Source organism: Spea bombifrons, chromosome 8 (genome assembly GCF_027358695.1).
Source record: "Spea bombifrons isolate aSpeBom1 chromosome 8, aSpeBom1.2.pri, whole genome shotgun sequence".
Classification (NCBI taxonomy): Eukaryota; Metazoa; Chordata; class Amphibia; order Anura; family Pelobatidae; genus Spea; species Spea bombifrons.
Genome location: NC_071094.1, coordinates 9,749,293 through 9,761,837, shown reverse-complemented (window position 1 = coordinate 9,761,837; position 12,545 = coordinate 9,749,293). Strand labels below are relative to the sequence as shown.

The 12,545-nt window shown below is 40.3% G+C and overlaps 1 protein-coding gene across 3 annotated transcripts in view; it reads right to left on the bottom strand.

Moving 5' to 3' along the window:
• The window catches only part of PBX3 (PBX homeobox 3), a 111,740-nt gene that overhangs the window by 17,938 nt on the left and 81,257 nt on the right, over nucleotides 1-12,545 (bottom strand). The window lies entirely within an intron of this gene.

Genomic DNA, 12,545 nt, shown 5'->3' with positions numbered 1-12,545 from the left:
GTAGGGCTCAATCTCCTCCAAAAATATTTCAATGCCTTCATGGCTTAACTCCGTCCGAGTTTTCTGATCTAGTCCTCCGTAAATCCTCCATCTGTACGACGCGAGGGAAGTCACTAGAGTTTGCAACGAGTTATGGGAAATTCCTCCAGTCAACCGAACTGAACAGACTGCGCGATAAACACGGAACGCTCAAATCGTCTCAAATCAGCATTTCCATTAAAATTGCAACAGGACAGAATAAGAATTATGTCCCAGCTCAATTAACCTCTTTAAATCTGTTTAAATCAAGGATTGGAGGCTGTTCTGGATCCCCCCTGGGCTGAAGGCCAACGTTCTGAGTTGAAGGCTTGTTTTTTTTGTATTTTTTTGTTTTTTTGTATTTTAATGTAAAATAAACTACAAAGGGGTATATTTTATTTTCATTCATTCTTATAAAAGTCAAAATGACCGGTTACTATCAACGTCAACGCATTATCGTACCCACTGCATTGATACCTAGTTAGTGTATAGAGTCACTCTCATATATGTTGCTTTTAATGCACTTATTGTAGTTCTATATATCTGTCTATGTTGCAATTGTTTTGTATACTGTATATATTTGTGGTTATAATTTATTATAGTTTAGTTTTTTTTTCTGGCTTGAATCAAATTTTTATCTGATTCCACATATTTGTTTCTATTATTAAAATCCAGAATGTAATAAATGCAATAAACCGCCAGTGACATAGTCTATAACCCAGAGCGATGCTACGGAAATGTTTGAGATTCCTTGATTTTCAGTTATGCCACGATGTAAAAATGATGTCCCCGCAATAAAGATTTGGCTCAATATCCACGCGGTGTTATTGCAACAAAAGCAAACCCCTTCCCCCGCTATACATAGTTTATTTCCTTTTATTGCGCTAATTACAACGCTGCCAGAGAATAATTCCCCCGAATATACCTGCGCATGGCTACGGATACATTCGGTTATAGTGTCTGTCCCACGCGTGCTCTTAGCTAAGTAAAGCGCGGTGCTTCTGGAAGATGTAATCTATTCTGGATCCGGGATCGTAGTTACGGGCACCGGGGCTACGCCGGCGCTGTCTTTGTTCCCGCAAGAAAGGGAGTATTTCTCTCTGATCGTTTGGCGTCTTTCGACAAATCCTAATTAAGTACCTTGCATTGTGCAACACCTGCCCCGCCGCTCCACGCAGAACATAAAGAAAGGAGCGGAGAGGAGGTGTAATTTCCAGCTTGAATAATGAAATCGCGGGGTCAGAATATTAACCTCGCTGTATTACCTGCTTCCCTCGCTTGTAAAGCGGCACTAAAGCGTCCGCTCCGGGTGGCTCCTGATTGCGGGGTATGGTTAAATGTAATAATCTCAGACTTTTTCAGCAGCTCATTAAGGGTTCATTAATATATGGGCTAAGCTTTTGAATTATAAATAAACAGATTAGCCCCCCGCGGAGTCTGGACTGTATTCTCGCCTCTCTCTCTCTCGGATATTGTAGATCGCGATCAATGTCCTCACCTGGGAGTTTAGATGCACACGCCGGGCACGCTCTGTCTGGAACTAAAGAGAAACTAGCTAAGCTCCGTTCGGTTTTGGAATAGACGAGGTTAGTTAAGATCTGCGCTAATATGTGGAATATAAAAGAAGCGGAAAGCGATAGAGACGCTGATTATACAACAAAGGGAGAATCAGCTTATACGTCATCCCTGCTAGATACAATGCCTCGTGTACTGGCCACTCAATACCTGGTTTTTATACATGTAAACATATGTAGGATTTTAACCCCCCAAGGACCAATTTATTTATTTTTTACACCACAGGACATCAACTATTTTTATGTTTTTACTATTTCTCTGTTCTTTCTCAGTTAGTGAAACCGCACAAATTATATGTTGGGTTTTTTTCAGCACAAGTAGCACAATCATATTCACAAATGTAAGACATTATTTTGTATGATTATAATGAAAGAAACGGCAAAAAAAAGGAACATATACCCAAATATATATTCATTAACTTGCCCTTATTTTAAAAACTCGCCCTGTATGCCCAGGATTTTCATCTATTTTGGCAGTTTATAGGGCAAAGATTACAAGGTGTGCATCATATTTTTCAAACTAGTTTAGCATGGTGGGACTGTAGCTTTAATAATGGTCAAACTTTTTTTTTAGTTTTTACCTTTATTTTGTTTTAGTGCACAATGTACAGAGATCCATTTTGGGGGTTTTGTGACCTCATGGATCTCTATTAGCGCAGGGTAACCCCTGTGATGTATCTGTGACATCACCTGTTAGTGTTCTCCTGTACAGCAGAGGATTCCCCTATGGGGTTCCACTGCTGATTGCAGCCTTGTGACTGTCATAAGGATCCAGCGCACACACGCGGGCACACTGACAGCCAGTGCATTATTGTGGCAGAACACCCAACCGGGGTCTCTACAGACCCCGCAAATCCCTGCCACATCACAGGGATTCCCCGGCGACGTCAGCGATGGAAACTGTTAGGAAGTGTGACTGGGGTGAGACTTAAGTAAGATTGCTTAGGTGACTGTATGAACTTTTGGAATGAAACAATTAAGAACAAATTCAAATAGTTTTGTTTTTGGTCAAGTAACAGGTTCTTCCCGTTAGAGTTTTGTTGATGTGTAATACAATCGTATAAACACAACACTCATGGGCACCCAGAAAACAAAGGACAGGGGCAGGATATTATTTTATTTTAGTTAAATTTTAAATAAAAAAATTTCATTTTGTAAAGTTGTAAAGGACATACAAAAAGGGCAAATAACTTATATGCGTGAATATGTATTTATTTTTTAAAATTAATACACATTTACGAGTTTACATCTATCTCATATGTACCAACATTTTCTATTTGTATTCTAGATTTCTTAAAAATATTTTCTTTTCTATAAACAAATTACAGAAAATAATATTTCTAACGACACTGGGCTGGATCCAGTAAAACAGCTATTCCCCTATATATTCCAGATCCTGCGGCCCAGATTAATTGAGATAAAATATATCTTTTATCTCATATTTTTCAATAGCAATCTGTGCAATTACTCATGATAGATTTATCTCTGACATTGAATCCAACCCAATGTTTCACTATTTTTTATCTCATTTTTTCTTTCTATGGCAATCTATAGGAGGCATTCTATTCAATTACATGCAGTAGATTTATCTCCAGCACTGAATCCTGCCCATTGACTAGCATGGGGAAATTTGAGCACAATAATAATATGATTAGAGAAATCAATTTAATTGCAAATTGGACGATTCCAGAGCCCAACAAATTCTCCCAGCGTAGTAAGGAGAGATCATCAATCAGAAAGGTACACTGTACCTCAGAGCTAGCAATGTTCTGTTTATGCCAAGAAAACGACAAAGGCATCCATTCAATTATAATCTGTCGATTAAGATGCAGATACATAGGTGTTAACTCTACGAAGAACAGCTTGGCCTGTCCTGATCACCTTCTTCTAACCGCAACAGAACCAGAAACCCTACAGAGAATAACCGACTGTCAATGGAGAAATTCTGCACAATGTCAGACTTTGAGTAATTAAGTTTGCCTTTAAAATTATTTAAGAACCATTCCCATTAGTTCGATCCACTAGACATATATCCACTAGATATCCACTGGATACATACATATATATATATATATATATATATATATATATATATATCCACTATATTCCATATATATATATATCCAGTATATCCTATACATATATCCAATATATATATATATATATATATATATATATATATCCACTATATCCCATACATATATCCACTATATCTCTATATATATATATATATATATATCCAGTATATCCTATACATATATCCAATATATATATATATATATATATATATCCACTATATCCCATACATATATCCACTATATATATATATATATATATATATATATATATATATATCCACTATATCCCATACATATATCCACTATATCTATATATATATATATATATATATATCCAGGACTAGCAATCTTTTGCACTATATTTTCTAATCGCATGACATAACCCTTCATATACATTATTCTTATGACCTGTTTTATGACCGTGTATTAATAGAGATCCAGCAGATCACGGAGCACGCTGGAACTGTCACATTTGGGACGTACGGAAACAGTAAGGAGAGACTGAATTAGAGATTGTTTCGTAAATGAAAAAATGGCAGATACATTTAACCGGTTAGCGATCTACCGTTGTGCCGCGTTTCGCGCCGCTTCCTATCCTGCCAGTGTTTAAGAGAAGCAGGACCCTGGGCTATACCCCAATGTGTGACTTGCAATGAGACAGGATTTCACTGTTTCACTGTATTATTATTTATAGAAAGCTTCATTATTGGTGGCATCCAGACGCAGGGCCGTTCTACCCAATCAACGGAGGTAATTGAGAATATTTAACGGGTCCACTAGAAAGCCTCATTGTCTCTGGATATGTGAGCCTAAGGTAGCGAGGGGGTTAGTCCGTCGGTGAACGATTCCTGTGTCAGGTATATTAAATATAACACCGCAGCGCTCTGCACATTTCCACGCCAAGCCGCTTGTCACTTTCGCTTCAGTCATTCTGTATTGAGGAAAAATGCAGCAGTGGGAATTTTACAAGGAGCTGCTCAGTTAAATGGACATAAATCACAGGTTTCATTCAAAGCGAATAATCACTGGCCATAAAGAGCTACTTGTCTCTTACTATATATTACCGGAACTTTCCGCCAGCAATAATGCAGCCATTCATGGTGTGTGTGGGGGGGGGGCACAGGCAGGCATTAAGGACTGACATGTAATCCTGTTACGGGCCTGACGTGCCGAGCGGGGCTGACATTTTTATCATGTGTCCACTTCAATTTGGGAAACCAGGCAGAGAGGGGGAAGAAAATGATTACTTGGCCTTCTTTGATTGTGAGGGAGATCGAGGAAATATGTGCCGCAAAAGATGGATTTTTTTTCCTTACGAAACACAGTCTGAAGTCTGATCTGGTGTTGCTGAAACATCAAAACAGGGTGGGCTGTGGACAAAGGGGCCAGAACAGTGTATAAAATAATAAGGCACCTTAATCAATGGTGCATTAAGATCATATGAGAAACAGAACGCGAAGTTGGTTACTGTGGTTCTGAATAATACGCATCCAACTCACAGGACGGAAAGGCAGATGGATATCAGAGAGCTAAATATCTTATTTATTTCATAGTCGGTAAAGGCATTAATGGAGAACTATGACCATGTGACCCTGAAACATTTCATTGAGGTTGTGGTTATTGACTGAACCTATTTTGAGCTATAATGTCCCTTTAACCCCTTAACGTCCGATGACGGTTCAGGGCCGTCACGCAAAAACGGCCTGAGAATGACCTTTGACGGTCCTGAACCGTCATGGGGTTAAATCAGTTCAGAAAGCAATCAAAGATTGCTTTCTTCACTCAGATTGTGTTGCTGTAATGCCTCAACATATTTTAGTATGATATACTTAATTAACACAACCTTTCATGAGCTGCTTATTTCTTCCTAATGTACGTATTGGTATCAAGATCTGATGCTAACGTCAGTACCTAGATAAATGGCCTGGGTAAACAGATAACATGAGACAGTGCCAGCAGAAGTGCTGGACTGTAATTGTAATAACGACGGATACATTTTAACCCCTGCCTGCCGAGCAGAACAGATCTGATTGGAAATTTCCTTGCAGCCATGTTGATAAATCTTAAATCTGCAGCTGCGGTGAAATAAATTTACACTCCATAAAATGCATGCAGCCTCTGTGTATCAAAAACTCAAAATGTTTATTTTCCTGTTCAGAGAAAACCTTTTTAGAGGCAGATTTATATTCCTTTTCCCTACCAGCCTCTTCAGAAGCTCCTTTGAATCTGATAAGAAAGTTGTAATCGCAAGAAGAGATTTCTTTCCCCGGTAAACATATTTATTTATTTTTTTATTTGGGGGCAGTAAATGTTTATGCCAGAATATTTAGCTTGAGAAGAATGTATATTGCTGCTTCTCTATTGGAATGATTGAGAACATGGGGATGTAATATGTAATGGTGTGGTTCTCAAATGCTCTTGGCCCATATTGTCAAATAATCTCCCTAACATAACGTATCCTATCCCAGCCTTTTTTTTTATCTATTTATTATTGGAATTATTGGAGTTCTCTTTAAAGATTATCTGGAAATTTCACACGTTTCCATGCTTTCTGCATATCCCTGTATTGAATCATTGGGTCAGCATTCTAATTTTTACAGAATTTCACTTAATATTTACAATTTACTATTCCATTAACTCATCTTGCATCTAAGTTCTAATCTGTCTACTTTAGGCACCTATAACCTTGTATGTTATTTAGAATCTTTTAGTCGGTTGCTCATTAGAAGGAAACAATTTACGAGCAACAAACCAAACCACTTAAAACCTGTAGCTTTGTATTAATTTGAATTTCTGAGTTTTATAGCCAGATAAAGCTGGAGAATACAGACGACCTGTGTTCTGCCATCAGACGACCCCGCAGATCAGTGGCAGCCAACAGAGAAGCACCACTTAGACTCATGTCATATATTTCTAAAGAATGGATGTTCTTCTGGGTGGGCTTATGGAAGTACGTCTACTGGCCCATGTCACCATGGAACATTTGATCTCAGCTCTTTACTTATACTGAATCACATAGCACATGTCAGATCTTTTAGCATAGCTGAACAATTACTTATTATGTGCAAATCCCTCTAATGTGGGTCCTGTTGTGTTTTTTGGTCAGTCTGACGGTGAAGGAGGTGCACCAAACTCTGTTAATCCCTGGGCAAAAGGGAAGACATTCTATCATTAGAACAATACTTTATATGCGTAAAGAATGTACATGCGAATCAGGCTGATTATATACAACATACCTGTGCCTACTGATGCCACCCTAATATATTCATAAAACACAGGGCACACATTCAGTTTTTTTTTGTGAAATAATACTGGGGGTAATGCAGACTCCCTAAAAAGTAGCATTTTTTTTATACACAAAAAATGAGCAATAGGGATTTTAAGCCTCGGCCATAAACAGTCTCTACAGAAAATTATGAGCAGCGACATAAATCCAGGCTCTACCTCTTCAGACGGACTCATTAAAGTGATACTGAGTCTCTGGGCGGCCATAATTCTGCAGGCTGATGCTGTGGAATCACCCCAGCATCAAGCTGCTTCTTCCCCTACCCCCTGCCTCTAATATCCCCCTTCTCTTCTGTCATACCGCAGTTGCCTGACCTTTAAACTGATGCTAGTTTGCTCTCATGGCTGAAGTGGGAGTTAGAGACCTATAAAACCGCTTCCTCCCTCATTTTGGAGCAGTTGTAATGGCACGTCTAACCTTTTGAAATGGCCCTGCACAATATGGGGAGGCAGCTAAAACAAACTGTATTTAACCTGTCTGCTGCCAGGCAACAACAGTTTGTGAATGGGAGAAACTTGCATGCCGTACACACACATAGCAGGCCAGAGTGCAGACTAATGTAGACCAAGCGTCCCATGCCATGCAAAGTACAGGGTTAGTATAAAGAGCTCTCCTGGTTATCACAGTATGATTTCTCATTCAGAGTTCTGCACATAAGCTACAGTAACTGTTTCTTCCTAGTTTTATCGCATATACTTCACATTTCACAAATGGTTGGCTGAACTTGATTACAAGGCTTCCCACACAAATTACAAAAGAACACCTTGGAGCTCCCCAGGGCTCCCCAACCGGACCTCACCTCATGTACTTAGTGTACTTCTATGGCTTTTGTCTCCATCTTTCTCCATGCTCCACTCCCAAAGCTCTACCCAGAAAGTAAGCTGCTGATAAGATAGTTTATGACTCCATTATGCTTTGTGATCTTTGAAGGTGGCGTGCATGCTGTGTTAAAGCAACCCAATGCATTTCTTCTCAGTGAGCTGGGGGCTGTTGGGACATCGGCATACCTGGGAACTCTCCGGGTTTGACCCAGAGATTGCTGGATGAGAGCTGCTCCTCCGGTTCTCCGGGTCAAGACCCGAATCCTCCGGGTCACGGGAGCGGGGTCTTGACATGCCCCGCTCCTCGCCCATTTGCCCCGCTCCTCGCCCCGCTCCACGCCCAATGGGGGTGTTTCCCGCTGCCTTCAGCGTGACCGCACACCGACATCAGCCGGACCGCAAGGGAAGGCTCCGGGTAGTCTTCTTCACCGGAGCCCAGAAGTTCCCAGGTATGGACACCGGTACCTGGCTTTAAACATGACGAGACTTGGATGCCTGTAAGGCATGTATACGTTTGTGATCACTGCAAAATATATGCGCACATAACAGCTAAAATGGAAAACGATGGTAACCCAGCAATCTCAATTTGACATTTCGCCAGGTTTCATCTATACTGCTCCGATTTTATAATTATACCTCCAACAAAAGCTGCATTTATGTGAAAATCAAATGTAATCGCAAGGCTTTCCTCATCCGCTAAACAAAGACCTTCACATTTGCAAAGCGGAAGATAATAAAAATTTGGGAGGGGGGGCACTTTGTGCAGGATACCAAGACAACGGTGTCCCATATTTCTCTATAGTGCAACAAAGGATTTAATAGCCCATAACTTATTACAAAATTTTCACTATAAAACCATTCATTTTTCCCCCAACATAAAGCTAATCCCTTAACATATATTTGCTCCCTGTGGAAATAAAGACAGAGAAACAGACTCACTTCGTACTGGCATTGATAATGCAGAAAACTGCTTATCAACTCTGTCAGGAAGAAATATATCAACTTTCAAGTCTAATTTAATTTCTAATTTATGTTTACAATATTCTTTGTGTTTATTTTCCGTTCCGACTTGAAGTCTGTTACATACACGTGGTTTGTTAACGCCGACACGGCGGGGAACGTGCCCAAGGGAGTTTAGCTTTTTTCACATGTAAAGTAATTCACGGGTCGTTAACACATTAACTGATACACATTCAGCATCAGCAAAGTTAGTATAGTAATAATTACCTTATTGTATGAACGCCACCTGCGCTTTGCAAGGAAGTTCATTCCCTATATTTCATGGCGTACAATCCCGTGGATTTAGGGGTGATGAGGAAGTTGGCTATGGCTGTATTAGCCCAAGATAATAGGGTGTCTTTTATTGGGCAAACACAGCAAAAAAAATATAAAGTCAGATAAGCTTACGGAACCTCAGAGGTCTCTTCTTCTTATCTTTCGGTCCAATAAAAGGTGTCAACTTTAACTAAAGACTCCATGAATACTGAGAAGCGCATAAAGTTACCATTAGCTCAGTAAAAAGCTCTGATGGGCAACTGGAAGACGGAAAACTATGGGCACATTCAACTTTGTAAATCTGTAGCGCTGATCACCTGATTTACTTGCGTGTCTGCCATGGCAGGAGCATAAAATATGTAGAATTTAGGAGCCTGGCAGAAAATGTTATGAACCATCTTGATTTTCAGGAGCGAAGAAGAGATGAATCCATAAATATCATTTTAAAGGCTCCAAAAAGTTAGGTACCAGCGATAAAGTGTTTAGAACTACATGAAATCAGAGAATATGGTGGTGAGAAAGGTTTCAATCTCAAGAAACCCAAAGGAAATCGCTAAAGTAGCCGTTGCCTTGTCAGTTCGGGGTAAAATGCCCTCTTCATATATGGGTCATTAACCTGCCCATCCGACGTCACACCACCCCCTGGAACCTGTCACACCTGTCACTGGACGTCTCCTACATTATAAGAGGGATTCTCCTCGATCAGAACAAAGACGTAGTAAGAAAAGTAGAGACTGAACTCTTTCTCTGTTTAACCGTTTTAGATTTGGATTTTCTGATGTCTAGTCAATAAGACATTATGTCAGAGATGCTGATATACACATAAACACACCGAGGGACATCCCCGTTACCAGGAGATCTTCGTGTTCTGGGGAGTTGCTTTGTGAAGGGGTTGTGATGGGTGCATTTGGGCGCAAGGTTACATGCATGTAGGGGAAACGTTAGCAGTTGGGAAGCACTGCCCTCCTGCCCGGAGAAAGAAGCAGGAGACCTGGAGACCCATGGAAGCGGGTCAAACCTGGAGAGTTCCCAGGACAGGATAGGTATTTAGATAGACAAGCAGACAGACAGACAGACATCACTTAAGTTCAGAGTGCTTTGGTGTGAGTAACTGTACCAGAATAATTCATAGAAACACTGAACTGGCACCAGATAACAATGATTCATCACATCTATTCTGGGCTCTAAAATCCTAAACCGTATTTGGCCTTTGGCCTTGTCTTTGTTTCAGATATATATTCTAGAAACTAGACATTGATGTATTATAGATGATTTTGGCACACTTTCTCAGTTAAGCGTGTACCCCCAGGACATGCCCTCCAAAGATTTACCTGTCAGCTTCGGCTAAGATACTGTAAAATCAGGGCTAATCAAAAGTTTCAGGATTCTTACCCAGAGGTGGCCGACTGAACTAATAAACTGCAAGTGCTTAACCAGTTCTGTGGTTATAAAGGGGTTAAATTACATATGTGGAAAGCTGTTTAAAAAACATGAAAATATGTGTGTGATCATATATAGCGCTGGTGCCCTTTGTGGTCCTGCATTTATTATCACGGATCAGCGGTGGGTGGTGTAGCGAATGAAGCTCGCTTCGGAAGCAAGAAGACCAGGTTGAGTGGAGCTTAAGCTGATGGATGGCGATGACCTTTCAAATTTGGTGGAGAGATCAGATGGGACAATCCAAAGTTGATGTTCAAGTTAACCTGCTTCACTCTGAGAGTATGAAACCACAAGTGCAAGAAAACAGATTTAGTGGTATGTTGTAGACCAGCCACATCCAAATATTTAGTACTTCTGGCCATTGCATTATTACTGTATTTGCTCGATTATAAGACAAGGTTTTTTTCAGAGCAACGTCTTATGTTCGAGGTCGTCTTCTAATCAAGACCTCAAACGAGGTCTGACTACAAGACTAAGATCCAGATCCCCCGCAGCGCTGCAGGGGAAGCGGATCCTCCTCCCTGGCAGCCGGTGGAGGTCGGTGCAATGCGCGCAGACAACCTCTGCTGCTGACGGCACTTCTGCCAGGGCTTCTATGACGGAGTGCCGGCGTCGCATGACCTTCCAGTGCTCAGTCAAATGTAAGGTACAAACGATGGTTTCATAAGAAGACGAGTACGCTGATCGGAAAATGAGTTGGGATACTGAGATTGGATGCATGTTGTATAAAGTTCATTAAGAATGCAATACAACTTTGGTGAACTTTGTGGAGTATTCTTTTCTTCATCTTTTTTCTATGTTGGCCCAATATAATGTATCACCCTCACCGACAGGTGCCCCTGTTACTTAGATGGTATGAAGTCACATGGGAAATGTACTATAATGCTTTGTATTTTAACACAGTGAACTGGCATCCATAGAAGACCAAAAGACACAGACTTTTCCATCTGCGCCATGTATTATTACTTAGGGTTTGCATGTCCTCTCCATTTTTCCGCTGGTGTCACAATGCAGTGGCCTGATTTCGACAATGAGGGAAAGTCGGGGGTGGGGGCATGTAATAATCGTCAAGGTAATTCGTTATTCAGACCCTGAGAGAAACATGCAAATCTACCACAGAACAACTACTTATTAAATGCCCCTAGGCCCCTGCTGTGCGCAGGGAGCTGCCCCAGTCTTTGGTGAACATGCTAATTAGACGGACAGAAATGCCGAAAACCGCAAACCAGGTCAAGCAGGAGAAATCCTTGAGGAGGGGTATAGATGCTACCCCCTTTTAAAAAATCAGGGCAGAATAAATTATCTGTGTCCTGCAGAATTGAAATTGACATAACGGTTAAAGTTTAGAGCTTAACTTGATTGCAGTGGACTTTTGATATAACACTATGAATAAAACATTAACGTGAAATCCCAATCTGAAATTAAACTTGCCCTGGGTTATATCTGTCTTTACTATCTGCATGGGAAATGAGGCTGTTTTGTAAATTAAAGCTAATATTCTACACTCTGAGGATTGTATGCGAGAGTTTATATCTAAGGCTCTGTTTTGTCTCTGTGATGGAAAATCTCTTTATCAGATTGTTTCCTGGTATTTGTCTTTATCGGCTCGTAAAAATAACCTGGCTTGCAAATCCTACTTATACTAAAGAGAAAAAGGAATAGTTTAAAAACTAAAGGTAAGATATTAAGCTGTTGCTATAAAAAGCAACCTGCATTTTACTTCCTTTCACTAAAATGGAATTATAGAAAGGTAATCATCATGTATCACATACAGAATATTCCTCATTATACGCCGAAGTATCGCATACAGGATATTCCCGATTATACGCCAAACCTTGAAATTTGGACGGAATTTAAAAAAAAAAAGATTTCCAGTAAGATTGCTCCAGTAAGATAGATACATTTTCACCAGAAAAGTGGGATATGTAGTTATATCTAAAAATGGAGGCCTGGCAAGGAGGGCTAGGGGGGCAATTGACCCCTGAGCTTTCTGGTTGATTTCAACAATTAGGCTCTTTAATGTTCTGTTTGCAATTCCATAAGTATTATCCAG